Source organism: Dipodomys merriami, unplaced genomic scaffold, assembly GCF_024711535.1.
Source record: "Dipodomys merriami isolate MVZ:Mamm:240054 unplaced genomic scaffold, mDipMer1.0.p SCAF_71, whole genome shotgun sequence".
In the NCBI taxonomy this organism is placed as follows: Eukaryota; Metazoa; Chordata; class Mammalia; order Rodentia; family Heteromyidae; genus Dipodomys; species Dipodomys merriami.
The window spans coordinates 2,115,135-2,124,784 of NW_027206302.1; positions in this window are offsets into that span (position 1 = coordinate 2,115,135).

A 9,650-nucleotide genomic window follows, 5' to 3' on the forward strand; every position below is an offset into this window, starting at 1 on the left:
AGGGGAGGAGGAGACAGCTAATGTGAGAGGACAAAGAATAAGGAGCGTCCTTCTGGCTCCTCGGCTTGAAGACGTGGGAGAAACAATGTTCTGTCTTAAAACAATCAAGAACATGTAACCTGCACAGAGGATACTTTTTTTTTTTTTTTGCATAGATTGTAAAGGTTCTTTGCTTAGAGCAAATCCAAGGCCCGCACACTCCTAAGCGTTAGGGTCCTATTTCCCCTTCACTTTCTTAAGGAGTACTTGGGGGATGGGGAAGATGGGAGAGAGTCCTCATTGGTGTCTGACTCCAAGGAGTTCCCTCCACTCGAGAAACGATTCTGCAGTGCTGCATTTGTGTGTGTGGGGGGGGGCTGTAAGGGGGACTAGAACAGGAGAGAGGGAGAAAGAGTAATGGAAGGTTTTATTTTCTGTAGCAGATGGAGAGGAGGTAAGGGATTTCTAAGCAGATGTGTATTGTGTGTGTGTGTGCGCACCCGTAAAGCCAAAGATGTGAAAGAGAAGGGCACCTTGATCAAAATGCCTGCCGTTCTGTACCGTTGGGGTGGGATAGGGAAGAAGCTTGGGTAGAATGGAGGGCATAGAAGGTTTTAGTAAAGATTTCCTTGAAGGTTTTGGGCTTTCATAAAAGGAAATATGATTTGGCTGGATTTTCATGCTATTACTCAACTGTATATCTGCTGGATGCCCAACACTACACATGCACAGAGCCTTGAGCCAGGGTCCGGTCCCTGCCTTCACTCTGTTGAAGGTTTAACAAGCATCTCCAACTGTTATGCCAAGGTCGCAGGAACCCCCCCCCCCCCCAAGAAGAAGACCACCGAGAGTCAGACTCTACAGCTGTTTTATTTAAACGGGCTGCAGCTCTGGCCTCGTCCTACACTCCGACACAGCGGAGCCTAGGAGGAGAGCCCCGAGCTAAGGATTTGCAGGTCTTATAAAGGCACACAATCAACCAGGTGTTTTGATTATCACCACGTGTTGCTTTGCTAGACAGAAACAAGCAACACGTGGTGGTCATTGCCTCAAACTTTAACCTTTCATTCTTATCACCACCTTCAACAGAGTGAAGGCAGGGACCGGGCCCTGGCTCAAGGCTCTGTGCATGTGTAGTTGGGCATCCAGCAGATATACAGTTGAGTAATAGCAGCAAGAGCCTGGGTTGCAGGAGGAAGAAAGACTGGTCAGGGAGGTCACTTTGTCATGGGTCCTGTTGGAGGTAAGACAGAGGAAGAGAGAAGGCTAAAGGATTAAATACAAGAGCTCAAAATCCCCTTCCTCACCCCACCCCCAAAAGTACAGAATGACTCACCCTTTAGCCAAAGTGCGCTTTCCCTCCACACTTCTATGGCTTTACACACACACACACACACACACACACACACACACACACACACACACACACACACACACACACACACACACACACACACACACACACACACACACACACACACACACACACACACACACACACACACCTTGTCTGCTTAGAAATCTCTTACCTTCTTTCCATTGGCACAGAAGACCCTATGGAATTTAGTGAGGGATTGGATATGAGGATAAGGGAGAGGAGACACTGAAAAGGGTCCCCGGTTTCTTCCTCCTCCAGCAATGTATTACCAGACTTAAATTTTACTGAGGTGCCATTTTTAAGAAAGCTGTAAGTTTAAGCCTCTGTGGTACATATGTCCCCCAAGACACCCTCACCTGGTTCGTGTCCCTACTGTTGCTAGAAGCAAGTTGGTTGCTCAGGTAGCAGCTGTTCTTCAACTTTATCTTGCACCCAGAGTTGTGATTTTGTACAGGGGGTCCCTTTATCCATGTGACCAAGGGAAGACGGACCATATACCAGATCTAGAAGTGAGTTCTGTTTGGCCCAAGTTGATTACAATGGTTGTATCATTCCTGCCAGTGATGGTTTGGGCAAGTCTGTCTTGAAAAGCTTATTAGGTGGAGAGAAGACTTCTGGAAATGGTCTCCTTGTGCATGGAATTTTAGAAACCATCTTGCCCCCAGTCTAAGGATGCAGCCAGTTGCCTGGGAGCTGGTGGAGGGGGGAGGGGAGAGTTCTAGGGAGGAAGAGCTATTTCTCTGATGTAGATCCTGGCCTTTTGGATATGTGAGATGGTCCATCTTATTGTTCAGGCAAATTTAATAGTAGCAGACTGTCACTTGACAATCCAAGAATCCCAACTGATTTGTTGACAAACATCTCCTTTTTTCACTTTTAAACAGGGCATAGTCTAAAGTATTGAAGCATTTGAAGTGAAATGATGAAATACATGATGATGGGCAAACGGTGACTTCCTTAGTCCACATGTATCTGCTGATATTGACTCTAGACAGGCCTTGAGTGAGTGAATGGAACAAACTATGCCCCTTACTGTTAAATAACTTGCAGTCTAGAATGAACAAGGAGAGATTCTTGATATCAGGACAGTAGAGGGTGTTGTCACATATATTATTGGGTCTGAGTCCCAAGGCAGTCTTTTTTTTTTGTCGGTTGAGGGGCTTCAACTCTGGGCCTGGGCGCTGTCCCTCAGCTCTTCAGCTCAAGGCTAGCGCTCTACCGCTTGAGCCACAGCACCACTTCCGGTTTTCTAGTGGTTTATTGGAGATAAGAGTCTCACGAACTTTCCTGTCCGGGCTGGCTTTGAACCGAGATCCTCAGATCTCAGCCTCTTGAGTAGCTAGGATTACAGGCATGAGCCACCAGCACCTGGCCCATAGCAGTCTTAACTAGTAAATATTATTTCAAATTAACTGAGCCTCAAGGAATGGAGATGGTCTGGAAATTTCTATGGTCCACCTCAGTGGACCATATTCTATTCTATTCTATTCTATTGGAAGAGATTGCTAGAGACTGAACTTCCTAGCTTCTCTTACAACAGAGTATGGCTTTGTGACTAGCTAACTCTTTCCAAGAGAGCAGAAATAGATATAGGCCTAAGGCAGTGGACTTTTGCTCTTCCATGCTCCATTTCCTCTCCCCTTGAATTGGAACACAGATATGTCAGGGAACTCAGCTTCAAAAGGGCTGACAGAGAAAAGAAAAGGAAAAAAAATACTGGGTTTCTGAATGTGGAGTCGCATCCCACTGACATGAATGGGAATCAATGGTCTGAACTAAGACTTAAAATTCTGACTGTGGTGCAAGCCACCGGCTTCCACTCATACGCAAGAAATAACATCAGGATTTTTTTTAGGAATTGTTGAATGAAAGAAAAAAGGAAAACAGGAAGACCCAAATATACATGGACACACATAACCTGGGCATAATTTACAAACAAGGTGTTATTTGCATAATAAAGATTCTTCAGAATCATATAGAAATTCGAATCATGTTCATCTGTGGGTTGGAATTATGAAAGAACTTTAACTTTTACTTAATGTATCTCTGCTTATTATATTTTTGTTTGTTCTTTTCATTTTATTTGTCAGTTGTCATTAATTATTTAAACATGATCAGTCAGGTGTTCTACAAAGGGCCATCAATTCAACATGTCAGTTTCTGAGTACAATGCATCTTGATCATTCCATTCCTTCCATTGTTCTCCCAATCTCTCCTGACCTCCTCTATTTCCTCAGGTTACTCACTTATTATATTAATTTTGTAATCAGAAAAATTCAAGCATAGTTGATTTTTCATGATTTGTGGCTTGAGGTTTTACAAACTCCAACTATGCTTTTTTGCAGGGATTGGCTTCTGAGCCGTGAGCTAAAGCCACAAATTCACCTAGTTTTAAATTTTATTTGGAACTTTCAAATTAACATCTGTGGCACTTTGGCAGCTGTTTGTGGAAGTACTTGTGGGCAGAGGTGAAAATAGAGTTGTCCCTAAGACTCTTCCAAGCTGCAGTGGAGCAAGGAGAGGCTTGGCTTGCTTGTTTCAGCTCTCATTTATAAACAAGCATCTTTTGTGTGACCTAGTCATTGTCACATTTCTCTATTTTTTTGTAGGTGCCCTTTCTCTCTTTTGGTGAGTTTGCTATTTCAAATGGTCCCAAGCCTAGTGCCCTAATGCTAATGCCTAGAACCTAAATGCAAGAAGGCTGTAATATGCCTTTGGGAGAAATATATGTATGTATGTATGTATATATGTATGTATGTATGTATGTATATATGTATGTATGTGTATATCTATAGATAGATAGATATACACATATATATTTGGTAAGCTTCAGACATGAGCAACAGTATTTTTAGCTATAGTTTAATGTTCAACATATGGCCTGCTATAACCATACGTTCTGAATATATAGATTCCACCAACTACAGATTGAAAATATTTGAAAAGAAATCGCATCTGTACTGAATGAACATGAACACTTGTTCTTGTCATTTCCTCCTAAAATATGGTGCAACTCTTTACATAGCATTTACATTTATTGGATATCATAAGTCATCTAGAAATGATTTAAAATCTATAGGAAGATATGCAGGGGTTAAATGCAAATAGTTGTGGTGTTTTATATTAGAGGATTTGGGTTTTGGTAATCCTCGTGGCTTCTGACGAGCCAGAAGAATGACTGTTATATGCTAATTAACAGAAACACAAATAAAACAAAGATATGCATTGATCAGTTGCTAAAAATATGACCCTAGACTTGCAGGAACTTGACTCTATTTCCTCTTGAGATAATGACTCAGTACTTGTTAATTCAGTTTTTGCAGGGACTTTATAGATCATAACCATCATGAATCATGAGACTCCATTCTATTTAAGGTGGTTGTCTGTACCAACATTTACCAATACCAGATACCAGCGTCTGGGAAACATCAGCTCAGGCTAACTTGAAGAGAGAAGAGCAGGAGGATGAACAGTGTCTGCGCAGCTATTATATGGCAGGCATTGAGTCAAGTCTTTATGTCATTATTTTATCAAATCCTCACAACAGCTTCCTAGACTGGATGTTTTTCTCCCCATTTCCTCTCTCTACAGCCACAGTGCCATTGACTTCTTTACCCCAAGCATCAGAACAAGTACCCATGGTTATGAGGCTAGTACCTGGATCAAATCTTAGCTATCATCTCAGTCCTGGAGCCTTTAGAAATGCTTCTGGAGGGCTCCCTCTCTCATTCCCTCTCCATCATCCTAAACCTTGGGCTGGACTCCTCTAACTCAGGGAGACACCTGCTGTTTCTCAGCGGGAGACCTTGCCTCCTATACAGAAAAGGAAGTAGAGTGTCTCTAGGGACTTCTCCGCTTCCAATCCCCTTCAAGCTATCAGTGTATCTATGGAAACCCTGCAAATCCGCCTGAAATGAGGCAGAGTGTAAAATAAACAAATGCATGAAGTAGATGCACTTCTCTCTTCATTCATCCTCCCTCCTTTCTCCTTCAGAGAATGAAGCTGGCCTTCTGTTCGAAATGAGTTCCTCCTTCTGGGCCCTGGTCTAATTCCCACCTCTGGGACCTGACTCCTTCAATTATCCCTGCTAGCAGCTCTATATTCTTGTCTCCTTTGTTACTATTTGGCGGCTTTTCCTTCCCCTATAAACATGCTCAAGATTCTCTAAAAATGACACTTTCTAGTTCCCCCATCTTTAGCTACCACCCATTCCTTGCTACCCTCGATCTAGCGACACATCCCCTGCCATGTGTCAGCTCACCGGTCCACCAAACTCACTATTAATCTCCGAATTGCTAATTAAAAATAGCTTCTCATGCATAGTGGCTACTGTTTATAAACACAAACTAGAGGGAAAAACTAAGAGGAAATTTGAAATATTTGTGATTCCACCAACCAGAATTAATTGTTTTTAGTGTCTGTATTTTTATCCTTACAGACCTTTATCACACATAATTTAGACATACATACATATGGAGAATGGGGGAAGAGAGAAGGAGAGAAAGCACTATTATTAACATTTCTACTTATCTTTATAGACCTTTATCACACATATTGAGGCATACACACATATGGGAGAATGGAGGAAGGGAATGGGGGAGGGAGAGAGAGAAAAAGAGGGAGGGAGGTTTTGTGCTGGTATGAGGCCTGGACTCTCCTTTAGCTTTTTCATTCAATGATAATATTCTACCACTTGAGCTGAACCTCTATACTCAGATCTCAGCCTCTTGCGTAGCTAGGATTGCAGGCATGAGCCACAGCTTGAAGGGAGAGACTTTTAAAAATAGAAGTGACTTTGCTCTCTAAACTGTTTCTTAAGATACAGTCCTCGAAGCACAAGTCTTTTTAGCGTGGGTTCTCCCATGAGCTGACAGAGACAAGGACTCCAAGGAGGAGTTTCTTTGAGAAGTGTATGAAAATAACTTCAACAGGGAAGTAAGTGATGCAGGGAAGGGGGCATTTGTATCATAGAGGACAACTGAAGGTTTACCCTGCAAGGGAACCCTGGGTAATGCCCACGACTGACCTCAGAATTACCCCAGGACAAGGGCACAGGAGCTGGGGTATTTATTCACCATCCTGGAGAGCTGAGGCAGCTTCCTAGTTGTATTCAATTCTTCCATACTTGAGAACTGTCATGTGTATGTTCACCTCTCTTTAGTTCTGGGAAGATCTCTTCAGCCATGATGCAGATGGAGGCTGGTCGTTGGGAGTCTTGGGAGCACAATGATGTGTTTCAAGGACAAGGGCAGCTCAATGACAGGATTTGTCACAGTTCCCGCTTACACTTGCTCAGATATACTGACACTCAGAGTCAGTTTCTAAGGTGGTGGCTAGTCACAATTAATAGAAGAGCTGGGTGCTGGTGGTTCACACCCATAATCCTAGCTATTCAGAACTATGATCTGAGGATCATAGTTTGAAGCCAGACTAGGCAGAAAAGTGCATACAGGAAAGTATCTGTGAGACTTATCTCCAATTAACTAACAAAAAGTTGGAAGAGGGGCTGCGGCTTAAGTGACAGAACATTAGCCTTGAGTGAAAAAAGGAATAGCATCCAGGTCCTAAGTTCAAGCACTTGTAATGGCACCAATAAACAAATAAGTAAAAGAAACTGGAGATGGATGTGTGTTGAAGAGAAGGGGAAACAGACACTGGGAAGGTTCTGCATGTAGAACAAGTGTCAGCCCCCACTGCTGTAGTTAGTTCTTAGACTAACTCATCATCTCATCGTCTTCCTCCTCTACCATCCACGTATGACATCCCTTACCTAGGGCAACGGGAGTTACCTAACCTGCTATTGTAGGGATTCCTTTCTTTTTTTGGGGGGGGGGGTCCAGTCGTGGGCCTGAACTCTGGGCCTGGGTGCTGTCCTCAGCTCTTCAGCTCAAAGCTGAAGTGCTCTACCACTTGAGCCACAGCGCCACTTCCGGCTTTTTTTTCTGCTTATGTGGTGCTGAGGAATCGAACCCAGGGCCTCATGCAAGGCAAGCGCTCTACCATTGAGCCACCTTCCCAGCCCAGGGATTCCTTTTTTTGCCTGCTGGTTTACTAGCATGAGGAGCTCCAAATTGCTCAGAGGCAGATATAATTTTAGGTTTCATAAAAACATTACTAGATCGTCTGCTACATGTATTTTTCCCCTGTCCTCTGGGAAGTAGAATCTTTAGTCTAACAGAGCCTAAAGCTTTGGAGATAGGAAGGAGCATTTTACCAAGTGAGTCACTAAGAATAAAGGTGAGAGGAGGCCTGTAATTTTAGCTACTCAGGACTGAAATCCGAGGATTGTAGTTTGAGGTCAGCCTGGGTGGAAAAGTCCATGAAGCTCTTATCTTCAGTTAACTACCAGAAAGCTGGAAGTAGAGCTGTGACCCAAGTGGTAGGGTGAGGAAGCTAAAGGAGAGCACCCAGATAAATAAATAATAGATATTTTAACAAAGGTAAGATGTACCAGGTACCAGTAGCGTATGCCTATAATCCTAGCTATTTATGAGGCTGAGCTCTGAGGATCATGGTTCAAAGCCAGCCTGGGCCGAAAAGCCCATGAAACTCTTATCTCCAATGAAATATTCAGAAAAAGCCAGAAGTGGTGCTGTGGCTCAAGTGGTAGAGTACTAGCTTTGAGCAAAAGCAGCTCAGGGACAGAGCCCAGGCCCAGGACTAGCAAAGAAGAAGGAGGAGGAGAAGAAGAAGAAGGAGGAGGAGGGGGGGGGTGGGAGAAGGAATAGGTGGAGGGGGGGAGGGGGAGGGGGGAGTAGGAGGAGGAGGAAAGAGAGAAATAAAAGAAAGAAGGAAAGAAGGAAGGAAGGAAAGGAAAGAAGGAAGAAAGATAAAAGTCGAGTGACTTCTTAGTTCCCAGACCTACATATTCTGCCTATCAGGGATTCAGCACATACATAGTGCAATGGGATCAAGCATCATAAATATATTAAGGACAGCTTCTCAGCCCTGTCTCTTCCAGTTGATGCCTTAACCCCATCTTCAAATGGTTCTTTCAGCATGTTCTCACAATGGAAGCTTCTGGTAGATATGGTTTATACTAGGACACTTGAACAATAGTCTTGTATCCATTTCCTTCATGGCTGTGTTATGGAGAGTTGCGTGGTGGTAAATGTGGGAATGATCATGTAGCAGTGTTAGGCAGGGCACTGTGATCAGAGAAGTCCATTCTGTGTCAATCCATGAAAACCTAGAAGAGCCAGAGCACTTGAGGCCAATGCCATCAACCTTCATGGGTGACTGACTGCACCTCTTACGGGCTGCTACCAACTCAAGAGCTAGGCTTCAGGCTCTGCTCAGACAGATTGAACACTTAGTGGTAGTAATATCTAGGTTAGCCTTGATGAAAGGGAGTTTGTGCTGTTTAGAGTGTGTGTGTGTGTGTGTGTGTGTGTGTGTGTGTGTGTGGTGTGTTTGCATGTATGTGCTAGTACTGGGGCTTGAACTCAGAGCCTCGTGCTCTTGCTCAACTTTTTCAGCTTACAGCTGGCACCTCCACATGAATTCCATCCTTGTCACCATGTTTACTTAGTTCATGGGTCAATCCTTCATGCTTGGAGGTAGCTGAAAAGAGAGGTAAACTCATTCACATTGAGTGAGTTATCCCGTCTACCTGGTTGTTAATGCCTGCTCTACCTGGGGCACTGTATGGTAGACAGTAAATTGGGACACCATTCTATACATTTCATGTCTCCTCTCAGAGATCAGTCTCCATACTTCTTCCTTAGTCTTCCTTAACTGCAATTCTCTAAGCAACTGGCCAAACCATACACCACTACCCAGCCATTCTTGACCTTACACTACTTCTCTTTCTGTACCACATTGATGACTCAATATACTGTTTAAGGTTCTGCCTCCTGGAAAAGTCTCTCCTTTGGATGCCCTGAATGAGGCTGTAGTGTAGTAAGTATATGTATTTTTACCATCCACTAATCTATTATGCCAACCTGTCTATGAGCCATGCCCAAGTATTTTGCTCTTCTGATAGCTGGTCACAAGAAATTCTCCACGAGTTAACAGGTGTTAGCTGAGGAAGAGACTATGGTGTAAGCAGAACTGACCACATGGGGGATGGGCCTGATTGTGCAGTTTTCAAACCCTCTGGTTCTGCTTAGGCCTAAATCCTGACCATTCCATGTCCAGCCTACAATGGGTTGTTCTTGCACCTGCCTGACTGTGTGGCTCAGTGGATCTGAAAGGACACAATATACTCTATGAAGTGTTGGTCACATGGTCAGCTCATCTGCAATATCCAGCTGCTCAGTTTCTATTAGGACTAATGCCAGTCATTGG